The sequence below is a fragment of the Heterocephalus glaber genome, unplaced genomic scaffold, assembly GCF_053883595.1.
Source record: "Heterocephalus glaber isolate CG9 unplaced genomic scaffold, H.glaber_assembly_v1.0 deba00000818, whole genome shotgun sequence".
NCBI classification, from domain to species: domain Eukaryota; kingdom Metazoa; phylum Chordata; class Mammalia; order Rodentia; family Bathyergidae; genus Heterocephalus; species Heterocephalus glaber.
Genome location: NW_028258164.1, coordinates 6,966,859 through 6,986,846, shown reverse-complemented (window position 1 = coordinate 6,986,846; position 19,988 = coordinate 6,966,859). Strand labels below are relative to the sequence as shown.

The following is a 19,988-nucleotide window of genomic DNA, read 5'->3' as shown; positions in this document are numbered from 1 at the left end:
GCAGAAGGGATGGAGGAGGAGGAGTGGAGAAGGAGGGGAGGGGAGAGGGAGGGGGAGAGAACTGGGCGGGGAGAGAACTGGGCGGGGAGAGAACTGGGCGGGGAGGGCCCGGGGCGACGCAGCGCGCGGCTTTGTACCCTGGGCACTGAGGCGACCTCTCGGTGCTTTCATCCTCACGACCCGTCCTAAAACACCTGTCGATGTTGGCATCTCCTGCGCGGTCGAGACGAGTGCCATCCGGTGGCTCCTGGTTAATTCTCAGCTGAGATGAGGCGGGCTGGAAGATTCTGAAGCTCGGGGCTGGGGCTTTACTCCCAGTAACTTCGGGCTGGAGTTAGAGTCTGGTGGAGAAAGGTGATCCCAAGGTCACTGTCCAGACTCGGAGGGAAGGGGACTCGGGCAGGGTCGCCGAGGCCGCTGGCGCTTGGCGACGCAGCCTTTCCCCGCTTCTCTGTTGGGCGGGGTTCCTTGCCCATCAGCAGTTATTTACCGGGAAAAATAGGTTTAATAAAGAGGAGAAACGCGGTTGGGAACGATGGAAGATGCTTTTACTTCCCACTCCCTACATTATGGATTATGTTTTAGTTTCCAGATGCGCCTCTTGAGATTTAATAAATTCACTTTAATAATATTTATTTTACTTAGGGTTGAGGTCACGCAGTTTGAGGAAAGGATTTAGAGGGGGAAAATGTACATCATTATAGAAAGATAAGGATTTAAGGAAATTATTTCAGAAATGTTTCAGATTATAGAAGATGCTCGAGGTTCTGGGTTCAATCCCCAGCACCAAAATAAATAAATAATTATATAAGAACCTTATTCATTATAGGAAATAAATTTTAGAAAATCAACATCCCCTGTCCCCATCCCCAGTAAAAGAGGTTTTTAAAAGTTATTTTGTTCACAAAAATAGTGCAAAGCAATTTGAAAATTCTTAATGAAAAATCAAATTTTTTGCCTATCCATTAGGTAACTAAACAATTAAATTGATAACTTTTCTAGATAGCAGCACAAAGAAACGTTTTTAAGTATTAATTTATTATAATTTTTATTTGTATCTGTTGAAGTAGTTCTTCCCTCTTAAACCCGGGGCCTAGAGTTTCCAAATGTATACAGCATAGTTAATCATGATGCTTCACAGAATCATCACTCACGTGGGAATGAATGAAGACCACTGCAAGAGAACAAGCTGGCTAGAGATTGAGAATGTGAATCAAGAGGAGGCAATCAAAGGTGGCGAGAAGCAGCTCTGTGTCAGGGCACTTGAGCTTGCCCCAGCTGGAGGTGTTTCTCCCAGGGAAGCTGGAGGAGGAAGAATTGGAGCACTTCTGTGACCGATTTGGAGGAGCACATTTGGTTGGAAGGAGAACGATTAGAAATGGGTCATTTTATATGATCAGTTTAGGAAGCATACTTGGTGTTCTCTGGTTTGTTCAGGTTTGGGAGACAAAACTAAGGAAGTTGTCAGCCACTGAGTAAGTCCCGATGTTTAGAGCTGGTCACTGCGGAGGACACACAGTTCTCTGTCTCTGTAGGTCAGAGTTCAAGTGCCCTGGGTGTATTTGGTTCACTGTGTGTTTGTTTACTGAGTCCATCACAATCTAAATTATTCTGACATGTGGGCTTTACAGCTACCCTTGGGCCACAGCTCCCTAAGATTGCACAGGGTGGAAAAACCTGTTGCTGCATTAAGATTTCTGCCTTGAGCAATATTCTGGCAGATGCTGCTCCAAAGAATGGCATCCCCTTTGTTTCTCACAATTGAAGAATATACTGGAGGAAACCTGAGTTTCTTTTATGTATCCAGAATCTAAAACCAAGAAATAGCTTAATGTAAGAGAATGACTATCAAGCAAGAAAATGGAAGAGGTTATTATCCCAACTTGTAGTATCTATTTATATCTGTACACAATGGGCTAAATCATGCATTGCAGAAATGTAGCATGTTGGATGTGGTGGCAACAGGCCTATAATCCCAGCTACTCTGAAAGGTGAAGCAAGAGGATCATAAATTTGAGGCTAGCCCAGCCAATATAGGGAGACCTAGTCTCAGATGAAAAGAGCTGCTGGGCGTGGTGTTGCATGCCTGTAATCCCAGCACTCAAGAGGCTGAGGCTGGAGGATTGCTTTGAGTTTGAGGCCATCCTAAGCTACATGGTTTAAGGTCAGCCTGAATTACACAGCAAGACCTTGTCTCAAAAAACAAAAAAAGAGCTGTTGGGCCTGCTGGTGCACAGCTGTGATCCCAACGCTCAGGAGCCTGAAGCAGGAGGATTACCTTGAGACTCAGGCCAGCCTGACCTACAAGAGCTGGGGATATAGTTCAGCACTCTCTGAGTTCAATTCCGATTATTGACCAAAAAAAAAAAAAAAGGAGCATTATTAGCTATTTTGTTTCCCCTCCTTCAAGATAGAAGGGATTGAATCCGGGGCACTGAGAGTAATAGGTAGGGGCTGTATCAGTGAGATACACACCTAGCCTTTTTGTTTGTTTGTTTGTTTTTCTTAGTACCAGGGATGGAACTCAGGACCTTGCACTTGTGAGGCAGGCATGGTGCCGCTGAGTTAAATCCTTGACTTTTTTGGATTTTTGAGACAAGTTCTCACTCTGTAGTTCAGGGTGGCTTTGAACTCACTATGTAGTCCAGGTTGGCCTTGAACTCTTGGCAATCCTGAGTGCTGGGATTATAAACATGCACTACCACGCCCGGCTCTAAACTTTTCTATTTTGAGACAATGTCTTGCTAAATGTCTTGCTAGCTTTGAATTTAAGAACCTCCTCCTTCAGCCTAAGTAGTTGAGATTATAGGAGTACGCCACCATGCTCCAATCCTTTTCTTATTTTTTGATTCACACATTGAAAAGTTGGGTTTTTTTTAGTTTTTTGAGGTACGGTTTCGCCATGTGGCCCAGGCTGGACTCAAACTCATGGTGATCCTCCTGCCTCAGCCTCCTGAGTGGTGGGATTACAGGCTTGTGCCACTATGGCTGGCTTGAAAATAATTTTGACCAGTCCTAATTATTAAAATAATTACATTTTAGCCAGTTGACCAAGATTTACCTCTGACTTTGATAAAAGGCCGTGGGTAGAATTCCTATTTCCTAGTTAATATACAGTATCTATGAAAATATATTATCATGTGGATCAGTATAGACTTCTTTAGCTCACTAGTAATGCAGTAATTACCCAGTCTCTGGAATTTTTGTTTGTTTGTTTGTTTTTTGAGACAAGGTCTCACTGTGTAGTCCAGGCTGGTCTTAAACTCACTGTGTAGCCCAGGCTGCCCTTTTACCCTCCTTAGTCCACCTGCCTCAGCCTCCCAGAATGCTGGGATTACAAGTGTGTGCCACCATACCCGACTGGTCTCTGGAAGTTTTAAATCATAGGGGAACTGGCAAATTTAGTGTGGTGATATTCAAGATACTAATATCAGTTAACACCTCTCCCTGATGTAACCACTCAGCCTGAGCATTACTCTTAGAAAACATTATCCCCAAACCATTCATCTGCAGGAAGGTTTATTACCATTGACAACCATATGGAAAAGAGCCTCTGTATTATTTGGTGTTCATGTGAAGCTACTTATTTTTTTTAAGCTACTTAAGAAATAATTTTCTTTTCTGAGTTGCTGCATCTTTGCTTTCCTGCAGTGTTAAACTGTCAGGTAATTCCTCAAGTACATAAATCAGTCAACAAGAATTAATTAAGTTCTTTCCCTCTCCTTGTGTAGTTTGAATGTTTACTTACACAATTTACATGTGCCTTTCCTAACAGCTTTTCTGAGGCTCACCTTTTGCATTGTTAAACTGAAGCCAGGGGTGAAAGCACGCACCTGTAATCGCAGCATTTAGGAGGCTGAGTCAGGAGGATCATGAGTTTGAGGACAGCCTGGGCTATGCAGCAAGTTCAAGGCCATCCTGGACTGAAATTAACTACAGTAATCTTGATTTTACACCAAATGAACATAGAACATTACAGATATACTTGAATGAAATTGTGGTGAAACATTTGGGACAGTAGGCAGCAGAGAGCAGGCCATGTGGAATTTCTCCCCTCTTTATGACTATAATCGACAGATTCTCAGCAGAGTGCCAGAGGAACTCTCAAATCTGAAAAATAGTCTTTTGTGCTTTTTTGGTTTTGGTTTTTTTGAGACAGGGTCTCGCTATGTAGTTCAGGCTCTCGCTATGTAGTTCAGGCTAACCTCGAACTCACTGCAGTCCTCCTGCTTCAGCCTCCCACGTGCTGGAAACAAGGAATATTAGTTTTCTTTTCAAGAAACAAGGAATATTAGTTTTCTATGGCTATTGTAACAAACCTCTAAAATGTAGTGTCTTAACGTGACAGGGTTTTATTCTTTCATAGCTATGGAGGTCGGAAGTCTAAAGTTACCATCACTGAGCTGAAAACAACACACTGGTGGCATGATACTGTCTCCCTGCAGAGGCTCAGGGAGAATCTGTACTGTGTCTCTCCCCGCTTTTGGTGGCTGCTCACACTTTCTGATTCAGTTATGACCACACTGCTCTAACCTCAGCGACCACTTTGTCTTCTTCTGTCTGTGTCACCTGGCCCTCTGCCTCCCTCCTCTAAGGACAGCTGTGATGGCATTTGGGACTCACCCAGGTAATCCAGGATAATCACCATCTCAAGATCCTTAATCACATTTGCAAAGTCTGTGCTGTTTAATAGTTTAATAGTCTTCAAAAATGAGAGAGAGAGAGAGAGAGAGAGAGAGAGAGACCGACCGACCGACTACTGAGCTACATCCCCAGCCCAGCCCAGCCCAGATTCTTATGAACCTGACTATAGGCAACCTTTCCTGCCTCAACTTTCCCTGGCAATGCTTGATGCTTGATCCAGTGTTATAAGTATCAAAACCCCAACACAGCAGGGTTTACTTTCCCCAAGCTCTTTCCAGGGCCACCTGACCCATGATCCCACCGTGGATCAAACTCAGGACTTTGCACTTGCCAGGCAGTAATGGCGACACTGAGCTAAATCTCCAGCCCGACCCATGCTATCTGAATACCACTGAAAGCATCCCTCACCTGTCTCTTTCCTGAGTTATTTCTGGTTTAGGCTTTGAGTATCTCCCTATTACAAGAGGCCCTGTTAATAAATTCTTCCCTCCCAGATGTGGATACTGGTGTCTTTCCCTTTTAATTCCCCATGTCTCCTTCTGGTCAGTGGTAACACAGAGAAGACCTCATGCCAAGAGATTCAGCTTGCACCTGCCAAGGGCGTCTCCATCTTCGAATACCTCAAACTCTTGGAAATTAAAGCTTTATTAGAAAAGATTTCCTGCCACTGTGTCATGATGATGACTCTAGGGATACTAAATAACACTTAGCCACCAGGAAGTCCTGAGCATTTCATATTTTTCACTTAGTTTTCTCATCAACTCTCTGGCTGTGGTTCTCAAATTTAACCATGCGTCGCAATCCCCTGCTGACCTCCTAAAAGTCATACCACAGAACCTGGTCGCTGAGGTTGTGATTCAGTGACCCTGACTCAGATTTCCAGAATTTGCCTTTCTTACAGGTTTCCCAAGGACACAGAGGCTACGGATTCGGGATCCCGCTTTCTTACCGAGGGCAGCCATGCACTAGGGCTGTAGAATCAAGGGTGATATTGGGTCCCTTTTTAAAGTGGAGAAAAACCTCCATGCTAATCGGGACAGCAGGGCTTAGACAAGGAAGCTGAGCTCTGGGTCCTTTGCTCTCTACTTTTCCCCTACCTAACACTTGCTTGACCAACTCAGCCCCTCAGCCTGGGAGCCTGAGGGCACCAGAAGAGGTGGAATAAATCACGGAGGCCATAGGAAGTGAGGCTCCAAGGCTCCCCAGGCCAGTCTCTTGACTTTGATACAGATGCCAGCTCACCTGGTGTCACGAGCCGGAAGGAGGAAAAGAGAGATGAGCCATGCGGAAGGTATGCCGCCTGCCTGGGCTGGTGCTCTGCATCTTCCTGTCCCACAAGCATCTGGAAGCGCTAAGCCTTATGCCTCCTGGGCAGATCCCTGCTCCATCATTTCTAGGAGACAAAAGCCAGGCACCTTCCCTAGGTTGGGTTCATTCTCAGGTTTTTAAGCCTAATTAAGGGAGTGTCTAATTAGGCACAGTGCTTCAGCGATAATCTTGGGTATTAAGAAAGTGAGGTCTATTCATTCATCAGTTCCAAAAATAAATGCATAAATTATTCTTTAAAGATGTTTTAATGTTAAAAAACGAACTAGAAGCATAATCAAGCACCTCAATTTTCCCGTCATTGCCTCAAAGACCAGGGAAGTCTTCCCATTCCAAGCTTTGGAAGCTTTGCTGAGTTACTGGCTCCTCTGGTGGTTTATGTTTAATTTTTTCTTGTGTCCAGTTCACTCACTGGGCCTCCCCACCCCAGGGGTTTTTGGCTTCTTACCTTGGTTTCTCTGGCCTTGAATCTGACCTACATCAGTGTAGAAGTGTTCCATACCAGTGTCAAGTGTTTCCCTATCTCTTAAAAAAAATGCTTTTCATATTCATGAGAACCTGTGTGTGATGTCTGTCTCCTACTCTAGGAGGAGGAACCAGATGACGCCAGAAGGCATGGGCCTCCAAAGCTTCATAGCCCCCCTTCATGGTGCCGTAGTGAGGTTTGGAATCTAGTTGTCCCACTTGAGTGTTTCCTTGCCCAGCACCCCAGGTTTGCTGTCCAGAGAGCCAGGAGCACACAATGTGGCCATCTGAAGACTTGTGTGTCCCCTCACCCACCCACAACCCTGCATATCACCCTCCTCCTCACACCCACTTTTTCATCCTTCAAATGTACATCTATGAAAAAGAAAATGTCCATGTGCTCTGTGGAAAAAGTTGCCAACATGCATGTCTCAGTGATCCAGGGTCCAGAGATGGTTGTGCAGCCCTGTGGAAAGTTAATAATTTTACCAACTAAATTTGGGAACTTGTAAAGAAGTTTTTCTCCAAGTTCAGAGTGAAATGGAACTGCATAATACTTTGAATGGTTTAGGAAAAATGGCTTAGTTACTTCAGGAGGAAAAACAAAACTAAGTTACATTTCCTAGCATCTTGAGGACAGATATTATATGTCCCTACAATCTATTGGGGATCCCAGGGTGTGATAAATACCCAGAAAATAGTATTTGTGGAAGGATGGTTAGTAGGCTCACAGAAGAACTGTTGCCAATCTGGCTACAACTCCCTGGGGGCCCTGGTACTTGGTCCAGGGTACTGTGGGTCCCAGATGGGCTTGGAGAACTTCTCTTGCTCCCAGAACACAGAAATCCTAGACCTTCTTCATGTCCTTGAGATGTTTTGTAATGTCCCAGGGAGCTTATAACTCCCTTGCCCTTAGAGATCCCTTACTACCAACCAGGAAGAGTTTGGTGGTAGAAATGAGCATGGACGCTGGGCGTGGTGCCACACACCTACAATCCCAATATTTGGGAGGCTGAGGCAGGAGGATCACCCTTTTGTAATAGCCAACTCTCAGGAACTAACCTGGTCCCATGGGAGCTACAGTAATCTTCTCTGAGGGTGCCATCCCCATGGTCTGATCATCTTCTGCTAGACCCTGTCTCCTGAAGATCTGTTGCCTCTCAGCACCACCCCAGGGGTACCACCATCTTAGTATCGCCACCATGAGCCTTTGGGTCACAGATCACATCCAGATGAGGACATGAGGTTTTCATGTTGCCATCTTATCTCTCTGATAGAGGGGATCTATGTTTCTTGAGATTTTATTTTTGTTTTTTGCAGTATTGGAGATCAAATTCAGGAAGTACTGAGCTACATCCCAGCCCATTTCATTTTATTTTGAGATAAGGTCTCCCTAAATCGCCCAGGGTTGCCTGGAACTTCATATCCACCTGCCTCAGCCTTCTGAGTAGCTGGAATTACAAGCTTCCATCTTGACAGCTACTTTGCTTCTTGAGATTTTATCAGGAAACACGGAAGTACTGCATGACATTAAGGAAAAGTTCACTGTGTTGCTCATGGTCTCAAAAGACATTCTACCCAAGGCTACCTGATGCCCTTTATCATGAATGGACCGTGCCTGGCTGATTCAGATGTTCTTGCCCTAATCAGCAGGGCCATCATCAGTCCCTTGGCTCTGCTCCAGCTCACTCTGCTGTGACCTCATGTCTGGCCCCAATTTTCAAGGGTTCCTATCATTGCATGTTGAACCACAAGCTCTCGCACAATGAGTACAATGGTGCTCTCAATAAGAAGCATGGAAATATAACCCAACACCATCACCCCCCTGAGTTCTTTCTCAAGGGCTAAAATGCTTATGTTCACAGAATTGGTCCAGAAGCCATCCCCTCTCCACTGCTGAAGGTCATTACCAGGTTTTGTGGTACTGAAGATTGAACCCAGGGCTTTCTCACTAAGCTATAGACTGTACTCAGCCCTTTTTTAAATTTTGAGATAAGGTCTTGCTAAATTGCCCAGGTTGGGCTCGAACTTGATGGTCTTCCTGCCTTACCTCCCAGAGTGCTGGGATTACAAGCCTACACCAGCAGCCCCAGCTGGCAATTTACATTTAGAAAGGTGTTTGTGATTGTACAGATTGACTATCATAGGTGCAAAGGTTATACTGGCTACTAGTTTACCCCTGATGTAAAATAACCATCTTATTTTCCAAGAAAATACCAATGCTCATCTAACTATTGGGTTTTAGCTTCTATAGGGAAGAAAAATCCTAAATTTAAAATTCTGATTATTAACTTGTGTGGGAGATGAGTGTGCTGGGGATCAAACCCAAGGCAAAGCAGATGCTGTACCACAGAGCTGCACACACAGCTCTCAATTCAAACTGTTTGACTTTAATTTTTAGAAAACATATGAAGTCAGTTTCTCCCCTACACCTAATTGAAAGATCCAGTAAGAATGATCATAAATTTTACAGGAAGCAAGTTTTCAAAATTTGCTTATCATTTAACATGTGCATATATATATATATATATATATATATATATATATATATATATACACATTCTGAGTAAAAGAATTATTGTTAAGTTGAACTACATAAAACTAACATTTTGAAAGTTAAAAGTGGTCAGAGTTTGTCAAGCATGGTGGCACATGCCTGTAATCCCAGCACCTGGGAGGCTGAGGCAGGAGGATTGCCAAGAGTACAAGGCCAACCTAGGCTACATAGCAAGACCCTGTCTCAAAAAAAAAAGAAAGAAAAGAAAAGTGATCAGAGTTTTAGTAAACTGAAAACTTACCTATAAACATCTACTCCATGGGCAACTTGTTTTAAAATATCCAGACCTTCCCTCAGGAGGGTGGAAACAATGGCTCTGAAGTGTTCGGCCTCATATCAACTAGTTTTTCTTTTCTTATCCTCTGATTCAGGCTTCTTGCTTCATCTTTTTGTTTATTCTATTGCTAACTGCTGTGGGAGTTTGGGTAGCGGTTTTGGTGGTGCCTGAATCAAAGGAAATAGCTGTGTTGCTCCCAAAGCCGGCCTGCCCACAGCAGCAGTGGTTGAGTCTCTTTGGAGAAGACTTGTTGATTCTAACAGGAATAATGACTAAGCCCTGACAGGCAGCATGCTCCAGGTTGCACTGAGGTATGACACAGTACCTGTTTGGTGAAGCAACATTACATAACTGCTGTCCTTGGCCTTTCCAGCCAAATGAATCATCAGTTTCATGGGGCCCTTTGTCAACATCATTAACCCAGTCACCACCAATTAGCGTTTGCAGAGCACCCACGTGGAGATGACACTGTCTTTTATACCTGACAGAATACAAGGAAGACAGAGACTACAACTGACAAAGTAAACTTTTGGAACTGTACATCTGAATATGAACCACTGAACAAACATACCTGTGAATCCAAGCCTCCCTGGCTCACACCAGCAGAATAAACTCACTGAAACTCACTTAGAGCTTCACAATGCCTACTTGGATTGCAAAGAGGGTGAAGCAGATGGTCTTCCCACACAAGTGTTGAGAAAGGCTCTCAGTCTCTCTGGGGACCCCAGAATTAGACTGTGAAGGTTTCAGTGGGTCCCTGATGACTGCTGAGACAAACTCTCCAGAATCCTTTCATAAATCCTGGAACAGTGAGTGACTCCCAAGTCTTTAGAGATTAGGGGAATACGCAGATTCCTGGGACAATTCCATACTTTAGGGTTAGGGTTAGTCATGGTGAACCTTTTAGAGCTTAAAATGATACGAACAGCCTGCTGTGGCATGCATGCCATAGTTTTGTCACCTGTGTGGGAATGTTGGAGAGTTCCATAAAGAAATTCTGGAATAAGGGCTGGGGATGTAGCTCAGTGGCAGGGCACATGGTTGGTATATACAACCTGAGTTTTGAGTCCCAGCACCAGAAAAAAGAAAGCAGGGGGAGAGAAGGGGGGAAGGGAGGGAGAGAGGGAGAGAGAGAGAAAGGAGGGGAGAGGGAAAATATGAAGGAAGGGAGGAAGGAAAGAAAGGAAGGAAGGAAGGAAGGAAGGAAGGAAGGAAAAGGGCCAGGGATTTAGCTCACTGGCACCGTGCCTGCCTCACAATCCCAAAGTCTTGAGTTCGATCCCTGGTACCAAAAAAAAAAAAAGGAAGGAAGGAAGGGAGAGAGAGAGAGAAAAGAAAAGAAGGGAAGGAGGGAGGAAGAAATTAATGCTGGAATAAATATACACTTTAAATATTCTTAGGAAGACTACTTTACAATTACTTTCCAGTTAATTGTCTATGGTTAAAGAGATTTTAGGTGTGCACTGAAGCTGAACTAAGACCATCTTTTTCTATTGTCACCATTCTAATTTCTGTTCCCTTGTTTTTTATGTACTCCTCAATCCCTCTTATACCAGATAGAGGCAGAATGGAAAGAAAATCTGGACACCAAAACCTATTTGTGGCTGCTTGAAAAGTGAGCAGCTGTCTGAGAAGCCCACTCAGGCTTTCTGCAGGATTTAAGCTAGGTCATTCCAGTTCATAGCAGGGTGCATGTCCTTAGTTTTCGGCCTGCTATCTAGAATACAAAATTTATGTGATGTGATTGAAAAATACTGTGAAGTTTTAAACATTTATTACAGTAAAAGACACATTGCTGTTAATTCTCCTCAAAAGATTCCCCCTCTTTTTGAACACATGCATCCCATCATTCTTGCTACTTTCTGAAGCCATTCTAGAAGTCCTCTTTCATGTCTTCTGTCACACTGCTGATTTTGTATGTGATCAAAATTAAGTTTTCATTAGTTTAAGATGGACTACTATACATGTTTTATTTTGCTTTACAGTCACCATAAAGAAAAAAACCTGTAACAGAGAAGCAAATGATAAGCAGAAAAGAATAAAAGCATAACATTACAGAAAATAATCAAATCACCCAGCAAGACAGCAAGGGAGAAGGAAAAGATTTATAAAACAGAAAACAATGAGCAAAAAGAGAATAAAAATCCTTAACCTGCTGGGGATGTAGCTTAGTGGTGCCACTCCTTCCTGGCAAGCACAAGGTCCTGAGTTCGATCCCTAGTACATACACACACACACACACACACACACACACACACACACACACAAATCCTTGACCTAAAAATAATTGTTTATTTATGCAAACGTTATGCAAATAACTCAATTCACCAATCAAGTGATATGGAGTGGCTGAATGGATAAAAAGACTCAAAGACTGGCTACCTACAGGAGATGCATTTCACCTTTAGGATATACATACATAGATGGAAAAGTAAAGGGATGGAAAAAGACTCTATGCAAATGGAAACCAAAAGAGCAGGGTAGTTATGCTTCTATCAGGAAAAATAGACTTTAAGTAAAAACTTGTAATAAAAGGCAAAGGTGTCAGGCCCTGAGTTTGATTTCCAGTACAGCAAAAAAAAAAAAAAAAAAAAGTTATTGTATAATGATAAAGGGATCAATTTATCGAGAGGATATAATTATAAGCATACAACATCAGGTATACCGAAATATTATATTCATAGATCTAAGGGTTGAATAAATAACAATATAATAACAGGAGGAACATTCAATATTTCATTTTCAACAATAGATAGATCTTCCAGACAGAAAACTAATAATGAATAATTATACTTGTGCTACAGTTTAGGCCAAATGGACTTGACAGACATACATAAAACAGTCCACCTAACAGCAGCAGAATACATGTTCTTCTCAAGCACACACAAGACTTTCTCCAAGATAGATCATACCTTGGGTCATAAAACAAGTTTTAACAAATACGAGTCAGGTGTGGTGGTGCATGCTTGTAATCTCAGCACTCAGGAGGTTGAGGCAGGAGGATTGCTGGGAGTTTGAGGCCAGCTGGCAGTACATAATGAGTTTGAAGCCAGGCTGACTTTCATAGGAGACTCTGTCCCCAAAACACAAAACAAAACAAAACCCTCCATTACTGAAAAGCCCAGGACATGAGGGCTTCAATGCCCAATTTCTACTAAACATTTAAAGAGTTAATACTAATGCCCAAGCTAGTGTGTATCTCAGTGGTAGACTGCTTGCCTAGCACGCAGGCAGGAGGCCCAGCACTTGACTCCCAGACTCCTCTCTGCCAAAAAAGAATTAATACTGATCTTTTTCAAAAACTGAAGGCAGTACAGTTAGAAACAAAGGAGCTGAGTCCCCCCCTGCCCTTCCTTCAACTGTAAATGCCACCACCCTAATGCTTATCCATGTTTCCATAACCCTAAAACAGGGAACCTGGGTAAGCCACTTCCCTTCTCGCCATTCAACAATAAACACAACACCATCCTAGTGATCATCCAGGCGTAAGCTTAGCAGGTCGTGCAGATTGTGGACATCAGAGAGAGAGACAGTGGGAGGCACCTTGGATCAGTGGTGTCTGACCCTATAAACACCTGAAACTTGAGTTATTGAGTCCTTTTTTTCCCCCCTTTGCACTTGAGTCCCTTTCTCCTTTTGCCCTTGAGTCCCTTTTTCCTTCACCCTCTTCTTCCCTTTGCCCTTCTCCCTGTTTCTGCTACTATCCTGTGATCTTCAATAAATGTAGCTACTTACTATATACTCTGAAGAGTACACCTGGCAATTCTTTCCTTGGAGTACACAAGAGCCTGGACTATGTGTGGCCCACTCAACTGTAGCATCTGGCAAGCGAGCCAGGAGGACTCTGCCAAACCTTGGAAGACCTCGCCAGACACAGGAGTCAACAACGCAGAGACCTCCAGAGACCTCATAGAAGCGAGCAACCAGACAACCCAACTAGCAAGGAAGGTAACTTGCCATTCCATGGGGAGACCCTCTCTCTTCTTCCTCTTTTGGAACCAAAACAAATGGATTCCCAGGAGGAGAGGTGGACCAATCACCACTGGAGAAGACTAGATTGTGGGACAAAAGGCTTCTGTCCCTATGGGGGACAAGAGGGGCCTTGCTGATCAGTGGGCTTATATTCTGTCGTTAATCCACATAATGGAAAGTTTACCCTGGAGGCCACGGTACATGTCACAGCAAGGATGGGCGTGAGACAGCAGAGTAGAAGAAAAGGCTGCCTGGCCGGGGAAGAAGGCCGCTGGTAGACAAATGCTTTGACATAGCCATCCACAGCAGGGGACCAGAAGATATGGACCTGGCCCCCCAAAATTCTCATTTTCTCTGTGGAGTTCTCTGGAGCTTGTCCTGAACTTGGGCAGCCCTTTGTTTAGCGCCAAGGGTGTGTGTGCCTCCCCGTGGGTCATGGACTGACTTGGAGTGCTTCCTTTCCATAGGTTTTAGTAATTTCCTTCTCCTCTTCTTATTCTCTCTCTTCCTCTCAGGCTTTCAGGTATCACAGTATTCCATTTATTTAGTTGTTGGTTCTGGATAACTCAAATTCAGGGTTAAGAGATACAATGACTTCCGGAAAGGGAACAGGAACTGGTCAGTTTAAACCTTCCACTACCGCTTCCCTGTGAGCCAGTTGGCAGCAGAGCCAGCTCTAGCTGACTCATCTGATCCGGGTCCTAGACCCCCGCCTGAACACATCGCTTCTTGTGGTAGTTTGCTGGTACTGGTTTGCTCTATCTTTGTACTCAGTTTTGCTTTCATTGTGCTAACTGTGGCTTTAAGTTTATACTGCTCTCTAAAAGGGCATAATCCCTGGCTTTTATTTTGAGATTCTGTCACCAGATGTGTATGTTTAATGGCTTAATCTAGTGAACTGTTTTCTCTAAGGATGGTCTCGTTCCCTTGTTGATTGGCTAAGGGACAACCAGCCAGTGAGGCATCCCACTTACGGGCAGTTCAACTGGAAGATGAGTTGTGTTTACAGGGGAAATCCAATGGGTCCAAGAAAGTAGCACCGGCACTTGCTTGGGATTGGAGGTGTCCAGTCCCAAGGAATTCAGCCTACTCAGGTTAAATGCCTGCCTGATGGCTTGAAAGGAGTTCAGCCTAGCTAGGTAATAAAAACCCTTGGGGTCTTAAAAAGAAACTCAATTAAAAAAAAAAAACTGTGCACAGCAGCTCTATTTTTTCCAGTCACCCTTTTTTTAATTAATAAATTTTATTTTATTGTATCCCATTCCCCCCCTCCAGCCCCCTCCTCTCCCTATGTACAAAAGCTTTGTTTCCATTTTTTCCCTTCTATTTTCACTTTTTTCCTGGTCCCTCCCTTCCTTTCTCCCTCCCTTCTCCCTTGTTCCCCTTTCCATTTGAACACTTTCTTCCCATTTCCCAGCATCCATTATACATCTTAGTCCTTATTTCCACATTCAGTTTCTCATACCAAAGAAACAATGCAATATTTACACATGTGTGTCCAATTTATTTCACTTAAGAATATGGTCTCAAGATCCATCCATTTAGCTATAAATGTCTGAAGCTCATCCTTATTTATGGCAGAGTAATACTCCATTGTATAAAAAAAACCCACATCTTCTTTATCCACTTATCAGCTGATGGGCACTTGGGCTGTTTCCAAGATTTAGCTATTGCAAACTGCGCTGCTATAAACATGAGTATGCATATATTGCTGTGGTGTAATGCTTTTAATTCTTTTGGGAAGATACCAAGAAGAGGAATAGCTCAAATGGAACATCTAGTTTTAGTAAGAAACTCAAGTTTACCAGGTTACACCCCTGGAGGGAAGTACAACCTACCCAGGTTAAACCCCTAGGAGGCTAAACCTAGATCCTAATTTTACTCCTCCTATCTACAGATGGGAACAACCTCATCTACTCCTAAGTCCCCACTCAGATGCCTTTTTAACCACTGGGAAGATTCCCACACTAAGACCCTTCAAGTCTTATATCCCTGTGATAGGGAAAAGTTTTAGGTAACTTAGTAGATTGGATATTAAGGTAGTTTGTAGAAGCAAAATAAGTAATGTGTTCCTTTAAGATTTGTTTTTTCCGTAACTCTTGTTGTTTAAGGTGATGGGTTATCTGACCCTTTAACCAGTAACTTCATTAACCTAACAAAGTTGCAATGGCTGGGTGAATTTACAATGTATATGTGCCTATCTTGTGTCTGTGACTTGTAAATAGTAACTGAAATTGTATTTACACATCAAAGACCACTAGGGATGAGATAATGGCTAAAAAGGATATAAAAAGAAAAAATACTGAACAAAGGGGGCATGGATAGTAACCAGAGGGTTTCTGGTGGTCCTGCCCACTTGCAAGTAGAAATTTTATTATTTTACCTGAATTCTGTGTCTCCATGTATTTCTTTCCAAGATTTCTGGAACACCTGTGTATTAACAAATGGCCTATGTATCCATTTGGGGAAATAAGACAGGCCACCCCTTGGCAGCCTGAAATATAATGCCATATTTCAATTATATCTTTACTGTAAGGAACAAAAAAGATGGTCAGAAGTGCCCTATGTTCAAGCCTTTATGGCCCACTACCAGAGGTCTGATCTGTGCCCTAGAAGTGATCATGCAGATGAAATCCACTCCACCTAAGAACTTGACAGCCTAAATAAACTTGCTCAGAGTATTGCCGTCCTTCAAGACCAGATAGAAGACTCAGGAGCAGCAGTGGCCACACAATGCTGGAGGGGAACAGATCTCCTGACATTCTTTAAAAGAATGTATTTTTTTATTCAATAGGTCTAAAATACCATCAAACTACTGGTGGTACCATAATTCGAGATCAAAACCTGCTTCCACGTCCATGGTCCATCAAGAAATCTTCTAGCAGCTGGGAGCTAAAGAATAATATAAGAATTGAGAAAAAAATAGTTAGTGAAGGCAAAGAAATCTATGCCAGTAGGTAATGAATTTTCCCTCTCAGTACTGATTTTGCTCTCTTTAAAAAGATATTTCTACATCTTTAGACAACAGTGCTTCCTAATAACTGGGCAGAGCTCTCTACAGCACCCAGGGTGTCTGGTCCTCAGCCCCTCAGCCCTGTAGAACTGAAACTGCCAACACCCGAGTGAACTTGAGACCAGATTTGTCCCCTCATGTGACTCTGGTCTCTCAGACACCTACATTACAGCCTCAGAAGAGCTGAGGACCTATAGTCTGTGCAGGACTCCAGATGTACAGAACTGTGTGATAAAAAATGCATGTTGTGGGCTGGGGATTTAGCTCAGTGGTTTCTCCGCCTGCTGTGCAAGTGCAAGGACCCGAGTTCAATCCCTGGTACCAAGACAAAAAAATGCATGTTGTGTGGAGCTGCTAATTTTGTCATCCTTTTTATGCAACAGTTGTGAAATCCCACGACTTTTTTTTTTTTGGTACCAGGGATCGAACTCAGGTCCTTGTGCTTATGCAGCAGGTGGTGAAACTACTGAGCTAAATCCCCAGCCCTCACAACTTTTGACAATGACTCAGAGCCAAAGTAGCCACTGATCACTGGGTTCTGCTTGTGACAAGGCCCAAGGAAGCGCTGTCCTGAAGCATGCTTTCACTGGATTAATTTAAGATCTGGAGTGTGGCAATTTTCCTGGGCTGTCTCAGAGAACCCAGGTTTCCACCAGGATCCTTTAGTCTCTGAAAGCTTCCAAGTCCATCCCCAGTTCTCTAGGACTAACAACAACAGAAACCTAGAGATTCATTAAAAAAAAACAACAACCACAACAAAAAACAGAAAAGCTCCTCTGTGGAATGGAGCTTCTACTGCAGAAAATCCGTTTCTTGGAATGTGGAGACTGAAAGCATTTTGAGGTGAGTCATGAAAGTCACTGACAGGAGCAGCTGGGCCAAGGGTGTCACAATTTCAGGAGTGGATGTCATTAGATGAAGACTTCTCACAAGGACTTAGGACATTGCTATCACATTGAAGTTACCTCCTTTAGCTCTAGTTTATTCTCTTCTCTCTCTCTCTCTCTCTCTCTCTCTCTCTCTCTCTCTCTCTCTCTCTCTCCCTCTCTCTCTCTCTCTCTCTGTCTCTCTCTCAATATGCTTTTGCTTTAAGCTCCTTTGAATAACGTAGATCACTACTTTGATATTTACTGGGACTGATGAAATGATAATGGTGATCATGATTACTTTCTTATCCCCTGTTCTGTGCCAGGTTCGGTGTTAAGTGGCTGACATGGGTTGCCTTAGAAAACATCCTTTCAAAGGACCATGCCCAATAATAATCATGACTTACCATTTCACAGAGGGGAAAACTGAGGCTGGCAGACATGACTTGCCCACAGCCATGCAGCCATACAGAAGCAGATCAGAAAATAAGTAACCAAGTTTGATCAACAAGCCATTTGGTAAATTCAGAATTAACTGTCTCATCCCAAAATGGGAGAACTCTTGGAAGTGGGTGCCTGCTTTCCTGTGAACCTCCCCCTGCCTGTCTTTTTCCTGTGCTGATTTTCCTGTCTCTTTCCCTCTAATACAGTTACCATAGGAGTTGGAGTGGAGTGTAGCTCAGTGCCTCTGTAGTAGACTTCGGGCATGCTTAGTCTTCAGGAGGCCCTGGGTTCATTGCCCAGGACTATGAACACTACAACCCCCAACAAATATGAATATAATAAATTCTCTGTCTAAGGCATCCTTGAGAGAACAGTCTTGGGGATATAGAAATTCTACTCTTAGTTATACATCCAGAAGAACTGAAAACAGAGCAGACACTATTACACGAGGGCTGGGCTCATTGCAGCATTATTCATGATAGCCCAAATGTGGGAACATCCCAGGTGCCCATCAGTGGCTGAATGAATGAACAAAATGCAGGATATCCATACAGTAGAATATTTTTCAGCCTCAAAACAGCAGTGGAGTTCTGAAACATGTGAAATGTAGACAAACCTGAAGCTATTTTGCTAAGTGAAATATTATTCATATGACAGATACACAATAAGCAAATTCATAGAGACATAAAGAGTAAAACAGGAGTTAGCAAGGACAGGGATTGGGGAGAGGAAGAATGGGAAGTTACTGGTTGGTATAGTGATGAAAAACTATGGAACTATAGTGGTGATGGTTGCATAACATTGTGAATGTAATTTATATCCCTGAATTGTATACTTAAAAATATGCCAGCTATAGTGATACACACCTGTAATCCCTTCTCTTGAGAAGCTGAGGCAGAGGATTTGGAGGTCGGCCTGACCTACACAGTGAGTTTGAGGACAGCCTGAACTACACAGTGAAACTTTATCTCGAAACAAAACAAAAACAAAAGCAAAACAAACAAAAAAAGTCAAGTAGGAGGACAAAGGGCCCAAACATTCCAAAGGTGAACTTTGAATAGGCTCTCTTCTACAAAAAATTAACTCAGGTTCTAGTACTGAAACAAAGGTAAACCAGAGGGAAAAAAGAAAGGACCCGTTACTCAGAAGGCTAAAGCAGGAGGATCACTTCTAGTTCAAGGCCAGTATCATGAACTACATAGTGAGATCCTGTCTCTCCCCACCCCCCAAAAAAGAGAAAGGAGAAATCCATTTCTGATACTGCTACTCGGCTTCCCTCTGCCATTATTTTTTGACAGCTGTCATATTAACCCTGTAGATGCTAAATTTGCTGCTAGCTGTTTGAATAAACCTGCAATGGAATGAAGATTTAGAAAAAAACAATGAAAGGGAACTTTTATCTTTAAGAAAATGGCTCTGTTCAGTGGCTAATGCATTTGAATAAATGATAAAAGCTAATAATACAGTCTTCTGTGCTTGTAGTTCCAGCAATGTCAGAGCAATCATCCTGTTTAGGAAAGCTGACAAAACAAAACCTCAAATGGTGCACAGCCTCCTTGCATTTTGCTACTGGTATCAAAAAGCACAGTCTTTCAGTATTAAAAACAAAGTTTCGCTGGGTATCTTCCCCAAAGAATTAAAAGAATCATACCACAGCGATATATGTGCACCCATATTTATAGTGGCACAGTTTGTAATAGCTAAAGCTTGGAAACAGCCCAAGTGCCCATCAACTGGAGACTGGATAAAGAAAATGTGGTTTTTCTGTAAAATGGAGTACTACTCAGCCATAAAGAACGAGAAACTAGAGACATTAATAGTTAAATGGATGCACATTGAGGCCATACTCTTAAGTGAAATAAATAAGACACACATGTATAAATACCGAATAGTTTCTCTGGTGTGAGAAACTGAAAGTGTAAATAAGGATTAAAATAATTAAAATGGAAAAAAAACTCAAAGTTTCCATAACTGATGATTTTTGGCATAATTTTTGTTTACTGGAGCCTCTGAAGAAAAGGGGGCAACATAGAAAGAGAGGCCTTCTCTTGTTGGAGATACACTGGGAATTTTGAAGCTTTTTAGTTATCAATGAACTCCTAATAAGGTCAGATGCTTGATCTTTATGGGTTGATAATGCTCTGACCTGTGGGCATATTTCTCTGTGGGTTCCTTTGGACCCTAGGAATAGCAAGCTAACCAGGGCTTGGGAAAGCCTGGCTTGTCCCTTGGTCTTGGAACACAACTCTCTGGCTCTACGGAGCTTTGGCTTTGTGAGTGAAGGAAGCCAACTGGCAATTCTGAGGACACCTATTCAGAGTCTAATTGCCTGGCTCTAATTCCAACCTGGAACCTGACACTGCGTGCTGCAGACTATTTCTGCCTCAGCACAATCTGCCCAACTAACAGCCAACAAAGCTTGGA

General features: G+C 43.0%; 1 long non-coding RNA gene across 1 annotated transcript; it reads right to left on the bottom strand.

The window, feature by feature from the left end:
* Positions 1-6: 6 nt before the first annotated feature.
* LOC147828944 (uncharacterized) lies at positions 7-9,619 on the bottom strand. The gene is made up of 3 exons (XR_015449841.1): positions 9,234-9,619; positions 5,887-6,037; positions 7-341 (listed from the first exon to the last, which is right to left on the bottom strand). It is a non-coding gene; the product is annotated as an uncharacterized LOC147828944 (long non-coding RNA).
* Between the last annotated feature and the right edge of the window lie 10,369 nt (positions 9,620-19,988).